Source organism: Heteronotia binoei, chromosome 9, assembly GCF_032191835.1.
Source record: "Heteronotia binoei isolate CCM8104 ecotype False Entrance Well chromosome 9, APGP_CSIRO_Hbin_v1, whole genome shotgun sequence".
Lineage (NCBI taxonomy): Eukaryota > Metazoa > Chordata > Lepidosauria > Squamata > Gekkonidae > Heteronotia > Heteronotia binoei.
Window position 1 is genome coordinate 36,175,208 of NC_083231.1, and position 16,130 is coordinate 36,191,337.

Below are 16,130 nucleotides of genomic sequence, written 5' to 3' on the forward strand. Positions count from 1 at the left end.
CCAAACAAAGGTGCCCCAATCCTTCATTATTTCCAAATAGAGAGAAGGCATTTAAAAGGTGTGTAGTCCCTTTAAATGTGGCCAGAACTCCCTTTGGAGTTCAATCGTGCTTGTCACAGCCTTACTCATGGCTCCACCCCCAAAGTCCCCAGATATTTCTCGAGTCAGATCTGGCAACCCTAATTTTATCCGTTCCTTGAATCACTGAGATTTCTTATACAATCATTTTCAAGTGGTCCTGTTTTCAATATTCATCATACTACCTGGAGCTAATGTGCAATATATGATATAATGTTTGGCCACAGAGGAAGGCTGAATTGGAAGAAATGCATATGGTTGGTCACATATGTTTTCTGCTTAATACCAATGTATGATTTTATCCTGTTTCAAGGCTACTATTGGTCCTGTATCTGCTTTTCTCTGATTTGTAATTAATACATGTATTTTGGTATATTTGATAATATTGATGTTGTACATTTTTAATTGATATTATTTGGCCCTTGTGGTAATTAACCTTGGATTCTTAATTCAGGTTGTTTGGGTTAAGTTTTTCTTCCACTCTTCTTGTTCCCAGTCAACAGAAATAGGAACATGCTGCACACTTTGCTTTTGTTGCACGAGTGTCACAACCAAGACTGGATTAAGACATGTTGAGGCCCTATGTTATGTCAAATTTAAGAGGACCCATAGCAATACAAACAAATGCATAAAACTTGAAATTTATTTATTTAGCGGTCCCTCTAAATTGGGACTCACAGCCTTTTGAGTCTGAATTCTGAATTTTAAACAAATTATTGATAACATGTGGTAACAATATCTGTTTGTCATTACTATCCCTAACCCAAATGATATTTTCTAATCCCCCCTCCCTCCGTTACTAGACTCCCGCCGAAGTCATATACTTGAGTTCACTTATAAAGGTACCCTTAACCAAAGTTCAATTTCTCCCTTTTCTTATACTCATTATTAAAAAATTGTCCAATATCCTTTTAGATTCTACTCTTTTTCTATATATCCTCTAAATTTCTTCCACTCCCTTTTAAACATTTCCAAATCATAGTCTCTTAAAGTTCTTGTTAGTTTATCCATCTCACTCCACGATAAAACTTTCACAATCCAGTCCCATTTCTCTGGTATTTTTTCTTGCTTCCATAACTGCGCATACAATGTCCTAGAAGCTGAGAGCAAGTACCAGATTAGAGTTCTATCTTCTTTTGGAATTTTTTCCATTTGTAGTCCCAACAGAAAAGTCTCTGCAACTTTCTTAAAATCATATCCCAAAATTTTAGATATTTTGGAATATTTTAGATACCTTTGGAATTCTGACACAGGGTGGTGGTTCCTTCCAATCACAAAATGGTTGCAACAGGAGGAGGAACCAAACACAAAATGTCAAGGAGAAAGGTTATATATTACTCTAATAGTAAGTCTTAAACATTTCAGGAAGCTTTGTTCAACGTGATGCCTTTTAAAATGAACATACCCATTTGCAGGAACTCATTTGCATATTAGGTCACACCCCCTGACATCACCATTGTTTCACACAGGGCTTTTTGTAGAAAAACCCCAGCAGGGACTCATTTACATATTAGGTCATACCCCTTGACACCAAGCCAGCCAGAACTGTGTTCCTGCTAAAAAAAAAAAGCCCTGAACATACCATTTCAAAGTTTTGTTTTGTCTGGCATATGTACAGCTTACCTTCCGTCGCACAGTGAAGACTGAATCCAGATTTCAAACCATTTTCCTAAAACTTTGCCAGTGCTAAGAAAGGGAAGGCAAGAAGAAGCATTTGCTTTGCAGATGCCACTTTCTTTGTGCTTTGATTATAGAGCTTAGAGGAATCTGCTTGGGTGGTGTAGCCTGGATGAATCTCCAGGTGGGACCTAGAGATCTCCCACTTTTACAACTGATTTCCAGCTGGCAGAGATCAGCTCCCCTGGAGAAAATGGCTGCTTTGAAGGGTGGACTCTACAACACTGTATCATGCTGAGGCCTCTCCTCAAACCCTGCCCTCTCCCAGATCCCACCCCCATAAAGTCTCCAGGTATTTTCCAGCACAGACCTGACAACCCTAAATCACCCAAGAGCAACTGAACAGGACACCTCTGAGCTGCAAAGAAGGAGGAGGAACATAGGGACGTCAACTCCTTCTGCTCTCTGTTCTGAGGCCTAGCTGGCCCCCTTGAGCAAAGAAACAGAAGGCTCAGTTGAGGAACCACTTGGGAGGACGGGTGAAGCTGCTTTATACTGAAGCCGATCACTGATCCATCAAAGCCAGTTCTTTCTACTCAGATTGGCAGCAGCTGTCCAAAGTTTCAGGCAGAGATCTTTCACTTAGGTAAGGAGATACCAGGGTTTGGATCTGGAACCTTCTGTATGCCAATCCAATGTTCTGCACTGAACTGTAGCAATACTGCTGTCTCCCCACCCCCAAGGAGCATGGAACTGAACCACTGCACTTCTTCCCTGAATAGAATAAACAAAACAGCACAAGCCAGCTTCCTCAATGTCACTTCCAGCTTCTTCAAGCAGAGCTGGCAAGCATGGCACCCTCCCATCTACATTCAGGCTTGTGTGCGTAACCTTTAAGCTATTTTTGGTTTTTTAGATATCAGGAATGGGGATATTAGCATTAAGTAAAGTTAGACCTCTTCCATTGGCTTCTCTAAGCTTTCTGGGTAAATTACACTCTGGGAAATGTAAATAAAAAGTAAACGATACAGCTGAATGGATTAATTTTCACCCAGAAGATCCCTTTTTTTTCATTGTACTCCTTTAAGACCAAAATGACATATATTTTAGCATTAGAATTAGCATGTGAGCATTACATCTGAGAACCACTTCTTTGATAAAGCCACTTTCTAATGACGTAATGCTTTTGTTTGATTGTGATTCTCCCATCGGATTTTGTATCTTCCTCCGCTGCCTCATTGCTCATTGGTGAAAGTACTCCCATCAAACTTGGTTGAATTATTATGTTTAAATAAAACTGTTGTCAATGCAGTGGAAAATTCTGGCATTAATTGCTACCAGCAACTGCAAAGAGGTAGATCTTCCATTCTCATTCTCTCTCTTCCTTATGCTACCTCTCTGTGGAAATAGCTCCAATATTTTCCAGTTACTTTTCCCCTTCCATTTACAGATTTTAGCAGTGACAGGATGTATTTATGTGGCGGCAGAGAAGTGGAAATGTGGGTCATTATCCTTTTGCTCTGTCATTTATATATCGCCATCATAAACCAAGTTATTTTAACTGCAATGTTTTATTGATAAATATACAAAAGACCTGAGCTTCCTTTTCAATGAGGCTATCAACCAAAAATGTATAGTATTTTGCTCTGTTTGCTGCCAAACACAGAGACAAGATTGTTAATGCTAATATATGTTTGTTAATGCTAATGCAAAAGATTGTCATGAGGGTACGCTAAAGTAAAACACCTGTAGTCTGGTTTTGCTATGCACCTAGTTTTGTCTATATGTATGTGTTTTCTTTTTATCTTTAATTGTTGTGCCATATAGCTAAGACAGCAAAAATTAGAGTTTCTTTGACACATCTAAATACAATCCTTTAGTAGCATGCAAGAGGCACTATGACCATGCCCAGAGTCAGTGTGATTCAGGGATGGTCATAATTTTTGGCTACTTAAACTAATATTCTTAGCCATTAATATACAGCCTCAATATCCTTCTAAAAAATATAAAAGACCTCTCTTTTAGTATTGCTTATACTTTTTTTCCTATGCAACATTATGCATAATACTAAAGATGGTCAATGGCTGTTCAACTGCTTCAGAATTTCTACTTCCATATAAAAATCAAGATTCTGTTATCATGATCGTAAAGCATCCAGTGAAAGCTTGAAAAGAGGTTGGTCAGAAAGTTCAGGACACCACATAGCTCCCTGCTTCCCCTCTATCTGTACTTCAAGTACGCTACATACATCCTCTTCTACCATGGCTTCAGTTTTTTGCTAAAAATTCCAAATTTAAAAACATAAAGCTCAGAAGCAAAACCCCCCCCCCACCCACCCTGCATTGAAAAATATGTATTACTCTTAACAATTGTATGTGGAAATAAGTCCTATTAATTCTAAATTGTGTTGTTCAGTCGCACAGTCGAGTCCAACTCTTTACAACCCCTTGAACAAAGTCACGCCAGGCCCTCCTGTCTTCCAGGACCCTCCAAAGTCTGCTCAAATTCATATTTGTTACATCAGCAATGCTGTCCAGCCATCTCATCTTTTGCCGTCCCCTTCTTCTTTTGCCTTCTGTCTTTCCCAGCATCAGGATCTTCTCCAGTGAGTGCTCCCTTCTCATTTGGTGGTCAAAGTATTTGAGTTTCAGCTTCAGCATCTGACTTTCCAGGGAACAGTCTGGGTTAATTTCCCTTAGGACTGACTGATTTGATCTTCTTGCAATCCAAGGGACTCTCAAGATTCTTCTCCAGCACCACAGCTCAAAAGCATCTATTCTTCTGCGCTCGGCCTTCTTTTTGGTCCAGCTCTCACAGCCATACATTACTACTGGGAATACCATTGCTTTGACTATACGGGCTTTTGTTGACAGGCTGATGTCTCTCCTTTTTATTATACTGCCCAGGTTCGCCATAGCTGTCCTCCCAAGGAGCAAACGTCTTTTAATTTCATGGCTATTACCTCCAAGAAAATCTAAAATGTGACAATATCCCATTAATTCTAAATTATCTCCAAGTAAATCTGCAGTCCCATGCAGATTTACCACTGAGCTCAGTGAGACCTATTTCCAAGACCCATACAAAGAGCTGCCTCCACACAGAGATTTAACTTCAGCTTTTAAGCTGGAGCGCTTCTTTTTGGAGCATCCATACAGTGCCGTATTCTAATGATCCTTCAGCCAACCTCAGTACACTCTTTCCCAAACCTGCTTTGCTCTGATCTTTTGTAAAGAGAACCGTCCACATATGTTATTATGTCTTCTGGATAGAAAGGTGTGCATTTTCTTGCCCTGCCCACATCATCACCATTTCCCCACTGTCAGCCCCTGGCAGCTTCCCTTTTCCCTACTACGCCACTGTTTCCCCTACTTCACCACTGGAGCGCATTTTTTTTTTAAAAAAAATCAGCAATTGCTATAGCAGTATAACAATTACCAATTTTTTTAAAAAAAAGCCGTTTGGTGGTGCAGCTGAAAGAAAATGCAAGGAAAATGGCAGCACAAGAGACTGATGGAGGAAGGTGCTCAGAAAACTCTCTTGTGGGAGCTCCACTGTGAATGCATATGCCTCTGCATTAATGAACAGTGAGAGCAACAAGAGAATCCTTACCATGTGTAAGCAGTCTTAGATAACCTTTGTGTGTGTTTAGCATTACAGCCTCATTGTATAATATAGTCGGCATGCATTACTTAGACTTGTTATTAATCAAGTGTGTTCTCTATGTTCTCCTTTTTATTTTTATCTAAAGACATTTTGATATTCATCTGAGTGAAATATAGTAAAGTTACAATTTTTCTTCTGCATGTTGCAAAATTAAAATGTCATATTGCAAAAAAATGTTATCAATGTGCTTACTATTTAAAGATGAACCTTCAGGAATATTTTTACAGCCTCAATAAAGGGAACAACCAGGAAACAGTGGCAGTAAGTATGTCTAACTAGAAATAGTAAAGTGGGATGGATGATTTTGAAACCAGTCCTCTGAGAATATGTAGCAATGAGGAGTGAGCATAATGAGGCTATGCTGATTAATAAAACCTGGCTGTATTTCACAAATTCAGGCATAGGTCAGCTTATAAAACCTTCTACTCATGGAATTCTAAAAGTTTATTTAGCCCACTGAATAAAAATGTTCTAAGGGTATTATAAAATAGTAGCATTTTGTTCATGAGGCACATGTGAATGAAATCCAACACCAGTTTAAAAGGTTCAGAATAGAATTTTAAGATGCAGGCATTCTTCTAATTCCATTTCAGTTTGACTTTTTGCCCACATTACTTGCTTCTGTCAGTCAACTTTGAGCCTGTCTCTGATTACCCCATCCTGACCTGGATGGCCTAGAATAACCTGATCTCATACAGTTTCAGAAGCTAAGCAGAGTCAGCTCTGGTTAGTACCTGGATGGGAGACAGAGAGTGTCAAAGAAATCCAGGGTTGCTGTTGCAGAGGCACACAATGCCAAACTATCTCTATTAGGCTCTTGCCTTGAAAAACCTCAAGAGTTGCTATACATTGGCTGGGACTTGATGGCACTTTCCACACATAGACACGTTGACTGCCCTCACATTATAAACTGACATCAGTGATTCATGAGCCTATCTCATGCATATTAACTTGAAGAGGATTAAATATAATGGAAAAATCAAAAATAAATTTAGTAAATTTATTTATTTAGTAAATTGTTAAATTTAGTAAAACACCTCCAAGTAAAATGTAGCCAATTCCATTTTAAGCATCTTTACTCAAAAGTCCTCCTGAATTAAGCTTACAGCTGTAACCTGAGAGCCAGTGTGATGTTGTAATTGGAGTGTTTTGTGAGACCCCACTCTGCCATGAAGTTTGCTAGGTGACCTTAGGCCAGTCATTCTCTCTCAGCCCAATCTACCTCACAGGAGTGTTGTGAAGGTCAAGTGGAGGAGGAGCGACCAATGTACACCGCTCTGATATCCTTGCAGGAAGGGTAAGGTGAAGAATGTATTTAATAACAACCTTTAAGTATATGGCCTGTCTGGTTTAGGAGATGCTTTAGAATGATGCTGCTAGCTAGGATTTTATTTTCTCTCTTACACAGTATTTTGACTTTCTTCCCATTCTGGGACTCAAGTTGGCTTTTGTGGAATTCTTAGTCTCTCACCATAACACTGGTTTGACCTCTGCCTGCAGTCCCTCCAGTTATAAAGGTACATCCAGACATTGTTAAGTATCTTTGTAGCAGAGCAGCTGGCTTTTCCTGCATCTATAAAATAATCCAGTTACAAATAATCACTACTGCACACAATGATAGGAACAATGATATCCCACAAAGGAAGAGACTTGTTTGGTTTTGTTATTGTTGCCGTGGCTGCAGATATGGTGCACAGCTACAGGGCATCCACCTGGCAGGTTTGCCTGCATTTCTTCTGCCCTGTAAGTGGCCATTCCCCCATCCCTGGGGGGTTCTGTCATTGCTTTTAAACTATTGCTGTAGCATTATAACATGTTTATAGAAATCTCAGCTTTCTTTTTTAAAAAGTGCACTTTTACCCCCTATATTTACAGATGATGAAGAAGAAGAAGATATTGGATTTATATCCCGCCCTCCACTCCAAAGAGTCTCAGAGCGGCTCACAATCTCCTTTACCTTCCTCCCCCACAACAAACACCCTGTGAGGTGGGTGGGGCTGAGAGGGCTCTCACAGCAGCTGCCCTTTCAAGGACAACCTCTGCCAGAGCCATGGCCGACCCAAGGCCATGCCAGCAGGTGCAAGTGGAGGAGTGGGGAATCAAACCTGGTTCTCCCAGATAAGAGTCCGCACACTTAACCACTACACCAAACTGGCTCTCTAATAAAAGGAAAGGCACATCTCTGCAACAAAAGGGGACACAAGATTTACTTTTTAATAATTGAAATCTGGGAGGCTAGAGATGTGATGCAGCACAACACAATGATAATTGCCATTTTTAAACCAAAAGAGCTGTACAGTGGTGGTGGTAGGCGATGGGGGCAAAACTAGGAAGATCTGGACTTCCCCATCCACATGAGTACCACCCCGGATTAACTACAATTGTTCTCAAAATACTGCAGGTAAAATTTTTGAGAAATATTGCAGGAATTATAAGTAAAAGCCAGAAGCAGCATGTAAGCATCGGGGGGGGGGGGGGCTGTTTCCCAATAGCTTCCTAGACAGGGCAAGCAACCCATGTGTAAGAAATCTTACACATCTACACGATTGAATGCTATCCTTGTAGGGCTGTCAAGCTCCAGGTGGTAGCTGGAGAGCTCCCATAATTACTGATCTCCAGACAACAGGGATCAATTCACCTGGAAAAAATGGTCACTTTGGAAGTTGGACTCTATTATGCCCCAAACCCAGCCTTCCTGAGGCTCCACTCCCAAAATCTCCAGCTATTTTCCAACCAGGACGTGGCAACCCTATATCCTTGCCCTATAGCAACCATTCATCTTGAGTCCAAGAAAAGCCAGTTGTGAATGACTAAGCCTACTGCTTACCAGTAGTTTGCAACTCTGGGGTGACGTCGCATCACGTTTTCACAGCAGACTTTTTACAGGGTGGTTGGCCATTGCCTTCCCCAGTCATCTACACTTTCCCCCCAAGCAAGCTGGGTACTCATTTTACTGACCTCGAAAGGATGGAAGGCTGAGTCAACCTGGAGCTGACCCAGTTTCCACCGGGATCGAACTCAGGTCGTGAGCACAGAGTTTCAACCACAGTACTGCAGCTTTACTCTACGCCACGGGGCTCCACTATATGGCACAATATCCAAACATATGGATGCAGCCACAGACCTACTACTCATTCCCTGCCACAAATGTTGTCAGTCTTTAAGGTTGACTTTTGGCCCAATTTCGCACTAGACCTTTAATCCTGGTTTAGCCCTGACCCCGTGCTGACATTCTGCACTAAAACCATAGAATGATAAGAGCTGGTTTCTCTGATTCTATTATTAAAGTGTAGAATATCAGTTTGGGGACAGGGCTAAACCAGGATTAAAGGTCTAGTGCGAAATTGGTCCATTGCTCTTTTCTACTGGAATAAACGCCGCTAGTCTTTAAACTGCCTCAAAACTCCTGTTTTAATTTAATCCGAAAAACCTGGTGTTGTTACCTGCTTCCCACCCCGGCCGGAGTCCCTTTCCTCAAATATGTGATGCAGCAACACAGAGCTTCTGAGCCGGTGCAGAGCACCGTCCCGCCAGTCCATTCAAGGGCCGCCAGAACACACGCAGGAGCACCCAGCGCTGCTCCGCCGTGGCGCATCTTGCATTCTCCGCCTCCTCTCCTCCCCACCTCGATTCCTATTGGCGGCGGGCGCCGGGTGAAACAGCGCAGGCCCACCGTCTCGCCGGGTCCTAGCGCCTCCCAATCCCTTTGACAGGAAAGGCGGGCGCGACACTACGCAGCCACGCTTGGCTCTTGCGGCGGCTGCTCTCGCTCCCCACCCACCCTCTCTTTCTCTCGCTCTCTTTTTTTTTTTTGCGGGCGGCTTAAATAGGAGCGGCCGGGCGCTCCCGCTGCAGAGTAGCTGGCTGCGGTGAGAAAGGCCTGGAGGCGAGAAGAAAGCAGGTGGGTGGGAGCGAGGGAGCGGCGGTTTGCCGTCGTCGTTGCTGCTGCTGTCGTGGTGGTGGGTCAGCCTGGCTGCCTGCGGGTCGGGGAGGCGGCGGCGGCGGCGGCGCTGGGTCTCGGCCGTCTGCAGAGAGGCTGCGATGTAGCTCTTTCCGCCGCTGCCCTCCTGCTCCCGCCGTGGGGTGTGCGTGTGCGTGACAGGCAGCCGGGCGGATGGGTTCGGCGAGCGGCCTGAGCTGCAGCCGCGGGGGAAAAAAAGAGGGCGGGAAGCCGAGTCCGGGGAAAGGAAGCTGGATGGAGCCTTCGGTGGATGACGATGGTTGTTGTTTTTACGCAGAGGCCCTGCCGAGCGAGCGAGCGAGCTGCCTCTCCACCCTGTTCCTGGGGCTTTAGACGAGCGCTGCTGCTGCAGTAAAACCTCGGATCGTTGTTCTCTGCGCGGTGGGGAGAGGAGCCGGCCCTGGAAGGAAGGTGTGCTGTGGGGAGCTTCTGGGGGGCAGCAGCGGCGGCTTCCCTTTCCCTCTCCTCGCCCCCTTGCTGTGGGGGCCTGAGGTGGTGGGGATGGTGGGCTTTTTGATTGGGGCGAGGGGCTGTAGTCATCGCGGGGTTCGCACCTCTCCTTTGGGGGGGGGGTGTTGTGACGCTTGCCTGAGGTGGGTTAGAGGCAGGAGATGTTAGTTATCACCATTCAAAGGAGAAAAAAACTTTTTTTTAAAAAAGCCGAAATTATGGAGAAGGAAGGGAAAGAAAGGAAGACGTGCGGTGAAACCTCTCAGAAATGTTTGTTTTGGTGATGGGCTGAGGGCAGCCAGACAGGGAAGGTTGGAGTCTGCTGCTCTGGATGCTCCTGGAGTGCTCCAAGGCGAAGGCAGACTTGCCTTTTTTCTGAAAGGGAGTGAAAATGAGCTTGACATTGGTTTGCTGTATTTGGGGTAGCCTTGTTGATCCGGGGAGATAATCTTTGTTCAAAACGACTCTCATTGTCTTGGGAGTATGTCTGTGGAACAACACCTGAAAGAGAGGTGACATGCTATCTGGCCAGAAAAGGAGTCCAGGTTTGCAGCCCACTTCCTGTTCCCGGTCGATTTCTTAGGGGGTTTCAGGGCCCTCCTTTCCTTGCTTAAGTGGTCTCTCATCTTACATACTAGCTGAGATGGAGTTGGAGTTGAACAGCTCTGTAGGGAAGTGCATTTACACTAACACAGGTAGGTATACACCTAGTTCCAAATAAAGGGAGCTTTGATTCTTGGAAATTCATACTCTGAAAATCTTATTGGACTCTAGGATGCTACTGGATTTGAATCTAGCCGTTCTACTGAAGACCAACAGGGCTACCCTCTGAACCTATTATAGGTGTGGTTGTGCCTGCAGGAGTGTTCAGCGCTGCTACAATTCAACTTGGGGCTGCTTGGAACTGGGGTTTTGTATAGATATGCCTAATGGTGGAATTGTTCTAGAAGTTGCCCTGGAGCAGTGTGAAGTGGAGCCAAAGGAGGCTTTGATCCTATTGCCAAAGCTGAGGCAAGCAGCTAAACTAGTTAATTATTCTGCTGCTAAAATGTGGAATTGCTTCTCTTCTCTTCCTCACCTTCATCATTTTTGGGGGGGGGGACGACTAGGCTGTGGTGTTAAGCAGTCTCTTTCAAGAGAGATTTGTGCACCACATCCCATTTCCAAGCCTATTACGTACTTTTGGTTTCGGTACTTGCTCCTAAGGATTTTATTTTGGTATTGTTGAACATGGGCTTCCTTTGTTTCTTAAATACTGTTGGTACAACTATAGAATTTTGTTTCTCACTCCCCTATGAAGCCTTTACAGGTGTGGGGAGGAGTAGAGAGGACAAACTGTGGTAGGCTGGAGGAGATGGCAACTGTGCCATCGCTCTTGTGTTAAAGACTGCAAACTTGGCTGAAATTAATGGTGAGACTGGATCAATGAAGCTATGAAAGCAGGCTAATGGCTGTTCCAAGTAAATTCCTGTGCACCTAAAAATACTGCAGAGACAGAGACTTTTGCAGCAAGGTGGGATAATTTAGTGGAACTCCTTTGAATGTTACATTAAAGTGGGGCTTTGCTGGCCTTTAGGGAATGTGGTTCTGGAGTTGGAATGGCTCTTACAAGACTAGCATTATATGTCTAGAACTTCCTTGCTTGGGACTGTGAAGTGAAGCCTCTTGTAATATTGAACAGATCTTTAACCTTGGTTAGAAATGTTTCTGATCAACACCTACCAGGAGGAATTGTTACATTTATTTCACTGAGGAATGTTTTAAGAACTATTAGAGGGTTAAATTATATACTTTGGAGACAGTGGAGTCCAAAGGCCTACTGAAGCAAATTATTACCAAAACCCAAATGTTCCTGTTCCCAGTTAGGAGAGGTGAAGTCCAACTATAGTTAATAGTTGAAAGTGATCTGAAAATGTCTTAGGTCAGCTCCTGACTTTTTGCTTTTGTACTATTATAGGTACTTGGCTGTATCCACAGCCAAACTACAAATGAGTTACTCATTCAGCAGGAGTACCCTAAAACAAAATGCACAGAGAACATCTTCTCTGATCCACCTTGAGGCTCAATGAGAATGGCAGACTGTGAAATGTTGCTTCACTGTAAGACTGAAGTTAATGGTTTGATTTCTGGGTGATGCCCTGCATGGCTACCCACATGCTTGTTAGGGAAAAGCCTGATCATGTACCATTTATAAACATTACATTCTTCTTACAGAAAACCTGCAGAATTATTTCAACAACAAGATGGTTTTGTCCCCACTGATGGTGCTCTCTCTGATGTGAGCTTCACAGTGCTGGTTTCTCAAACTTGCTTAAAGTCACGTTTGTCTGCTTCTAATAAGGTGTTGCTCATATGTTGGTTTTAGAATGTAATTTGATGCTTAATTCATTGGAAGTAATGTGCTGCCAAGGTCTGATTGTTCAAACACTTAAACACATTGGAAGCAACACTTGATTTTGTTTGACTGGGAAGGTTATAAGAAATGAAGTCAGGCTCATCTCTTCCTTTTTCCTTGAAGTGAGGTCCAGTGCATTCTCCAGGTGTTCAAAATAAAAAGCTTGTATCTGAACTGGTCATAAATGGTACTGAGAAAGTCCATGGGACAACTAAAGGCTTCTCTGTACATGGATTATAGTTCTAACCTTAGATAGGTATGATGGTAGTTGTAACATTCAACATCTAATATTTCTTCAAACATTTTTCAATGAAATAAACATTAAAAAGCATTGACACCTTAAAACCAACCTAAAGCCTAAAACAAAGCCTGAAGGGTGATTCTTGTAACACTTTCACTGGCAAGGGATCTTGCACAATGTGAGATCTTGTGAGAATAACCCCTTGTCAGAATGCCTCATGAATCATGATGCTTGTTGAAATTGCACACATAGATTTGGTGTGCCAGCTTAAGTGGTACAAAGCCTAGCTGCCTTGATTAGTGGTTAAGATGAACTTCATAAGTAGCGTTAGAATGTTGTATAGGAATGACAGAATACTGCTATTGCCTGGAATGTAATTGGGCTTTGAAAGCGGATGTGCTTTGCAAGTACTTTGAGTGCAAGAAGACTAGTGACTGTTAAGCAAGTAGAATATTTCTGGGAACAGTGGCTGGCACTATTGGGCTTTAATTGAGCTTTGAGTCTTACTGGTCTAGTGGTCTGTAGAAGCATAAGCATTTCTGTGCAACATCACAATACAAAGTTTGTTTATTTATGCCACACTTTTCTCCCCTACAGAGACCCACAGTGGCTTTCAGCATTCCCCCCTCCTTCCCCCCTTTAAAAAATTGTTGCAAGATCCCTGTGTGGTAGGTTAGACTGAGAGTATGTGAGTAGCCCAAGGTCACTCAATTAGTTTCCTTGGCAGAGTGGGTATGGGTTTCCCAGAACCTAGTTCTGCATTCTGATCACTACTCATGAGCTATCAGAACTAAAAATGAAAGGTTTGGCTGGGTCAAATCATTGACGGCTGTCCGCTTGCAGGAAGGGTTCTGTTGCTGTTCCAGCTTTCCAAATTGAGGAACTGAAATCTTGGTCATTTTCTATTACATAACTACTGGCTTGAATTGAGTGTTACTCTGATTCATGTATCTCTGTCAAAACAGTGTTCGTAAATGGGACTCATGCTATGCACCCCTACAGTTGAGCAAGAGTGGTGCTTTCCAAGCTTACTGTGAAATAAGATCTTTGCACTGTGGAGTACCTTCTGCAGGAGTAATATGGGTGAGGAGAAAATCTCTTTGTTTAAGCAAATACTTCCTTATAGCAGCTTAAATGTCTGGGATGTGAGTCATAAGTGATGCTTGACTTTATTTATAAAATCTTTTGAACATGTGGCAACATAAGTTTTAGTAGAAAGGAAATACTTAACAAAAATATATGCAAGGCTCTTGATAACGTTAGCTGTATTTTCATTTTAGCTAACCGTTTTGCTCCAAGGAGGGAGGCTGTGAATATAATCTGGCAGCTTCTAAACTAATGTAGCCTCTGGGGGGGTAGAACTGACCTTTCGCTATTTCTGATCTTTCTGCAGTTTGTAGAAATTCTGATTTTGCTCAATAACTCTTTGTGTGTATGTTTTTTCTCAATTAAACTGCAGAGCTGGAGGGGACTGCAGCGATTGGCTGCTCGTGTCTAGCGCTACAGTGAAGAAGTTGACAGTTGCCCTCGAACGATGTCTGTCTATTGGCAGACAAAAGGAGAGCATTCTGCCCTGTGTAAATAGGGTATTGTGCTTGGTAAGGGAGGGGGAGGAGCTAGGAATGGCAGCGTTGGGCTGGCTTGGCAGTCTGCCGCTAAGCTGAGTTCAGCTAGAAAGATCATATCTTGGCTGATCAAGTATTTTTACTTATGCATGGGTGAAGAGGCTTTTTTGCTAGTTTAGGAGAAGCATAACGTTTTATTTTATTAACTGAATAAGTATGGTACAGAGAAGGACGAAAATGTGCATGCCCAGCTCCCTCAACAAAGACATTTGCTAAACTCTTTAGCCTCTAAAGTGATGACCTCATTAAGTCCCCAAAATGGAAGCTCTAAGATTCCCTCTTTAACAGTGTGCTAGTCCTGTCCAGCACTGAAGTATTTGCTGCCAAAATGAGGCTGTTTGGGTTATTAATGCTGATTAATGCACCTTGGCACTTTATTTTCACAGATTTATTTCACCAGGTCTCAGATGTGCATAAAGAGTTTAAACCTTTTGCTATAAAAAAGGTGGATGAGGGATTATAGGAAATGTATTATTGACTTAAATCTCCAGATTAAAAACCCTCAAAATTCATTAAAAAGCTTTCTAGTTATTCCTTACTACCTTTAATTATAGCAATACCTTTTCGTAGAACAAGGCTTCTTGATTTTAGTGGGTCATAATCGGGGGTGGACTGGCCCTTTAACTTCCTGAGAAAGTTCCCAGTAGGCAGTGCCCTGAATGGCCACTGGTGGTCTAGAACAGGCTGAACCAAGTAGCCCGTGGCAGTGCTTCAGAGGCCATTTCACGTGGACCACGGCCACGGCAGCAGTGATCTCAGCAATGATATCAGCTGGTGTGACGTCAGATCTGGGAGAGCCAGGTTCAAACCACTGGTCTGCCATGGAAGCTCACCTTGGTCCGGGCACACACTCTGTGCTTAACCTACTTTACAGGGTTATTGTGAGGACAAAATGGAAAACAGAAAGGTGGAAGCTGCTAAAATGGAGGAGATGAGAACAATTTAAAGGGCTTCTCTGTATTGGAGAGAACCGTGGGGAATAAATGAAGTAAATGAAGTCTACCACTCAGTTCCTGGTCATAGCTCTAAAGAGGTTGTATCTTTAAGTGACAGTTACTTAAAGTAAAATGTAAAAGTATTCTTCACATCTGCTTGGGTCCTAGCTTACTGCATGTTTTGTTGATTGCTATGGCTGAGCTGAAGCAATTAAGTTATCTATATCTATCACACCTGACTCTATATAGCTTATTGCAGGGGTGGCCAACGGTAGCTCTCCAGATGTTTTTTGCCAACAACTCCCATCAGCCCCAGCCATTCGCTATGCTGGCTGGGGCTGATGGGAGTTGTAGGCAAAAAAATCTGGAGAGCTACCGTTGGCCACCCCTGGCTCATTGGATAGTAAAGCCTTGACTCTTGTTCTCTTGCCATGTTTAAGATCTTCAGGGACAAATAACATAACCATACCTCTCTACAACAAAACTATTGTCAGCATGCTGCAGTACGACTGCTAAATAGATTAGCTGTAGTTGACTTCCAATCAAAAGTTTCACTTTGCTTGATCATATTATGTTAAAGTGGGTTGGGGGAGGGAGGGTAACAAGCAAATAGCAGCACTTTGTTCTGAAAAGTTGGTGGAAACAGAGATAATTCTGAAGAAGAAATAGAGAGGGACTGTTATGTAGCACAACAGAGATGGGAGTGGAGTTATGAAAGGGTAAAGAGAATGTGAGGGTGCAGCTAATAGGTTATGATGCTTTAGTTCAAGGCTTTCAAAAGACTGTTGTGTAACTAGAATATTAAAGCTGGGTACATGGGTGTGGGGAGAAAAGATAAGATTGTAATGGAGAGACAGTGTGGTATAGTGGTTAAGATTGATGGACCCTAGACCTGTCAGTTTCTTCAGAACTCTCTCAGCCCCGCCTACCTCACAAGGTCCCTGTTGAAGGGAAGGGAAGGATTTTGTAAGCCACTTTGAGATTCCTCCAGGTAGAGACAAGCAGGGTATAAAAACCAAATCTTTTTATTGTAAAAAATAATAAAGCTTGACATTAATAAAAGTTTTTAGAGCGCAAAATCTTTGCTACCATCCTTCACTATTCTAAGATATTACATGTCTAAGATGGATGCATGAGGTACTGAAACAATTGTTTGGCTTTGACC

General features: G+C 42.8%; 1 protein-coding gene across 2 annotated transcripts in view; it reads left to right on the plus strand.

The window, feature by feature from the left end:
* Positions 1–9,157: 9,157 nt before the first annotated feature.
* ACSL1 (acyl-CoA synthetase long chain family member 1) overlaps positions 9,158–16,130 on the plus strand; it is a 47,276-nt gene continuing 40,303 nt past the window's right edge. For both annotated transcript variants that reach the window (XM_060246457.1, XM_060246456.1), the window contains exon 1: positions 9,158–9,259. The gene's annotated coding sequence lies outside the window, so the exon portion shown is untranslated. The remainder of the gene's footprint in view (positions 9,260–16,130) is intronic.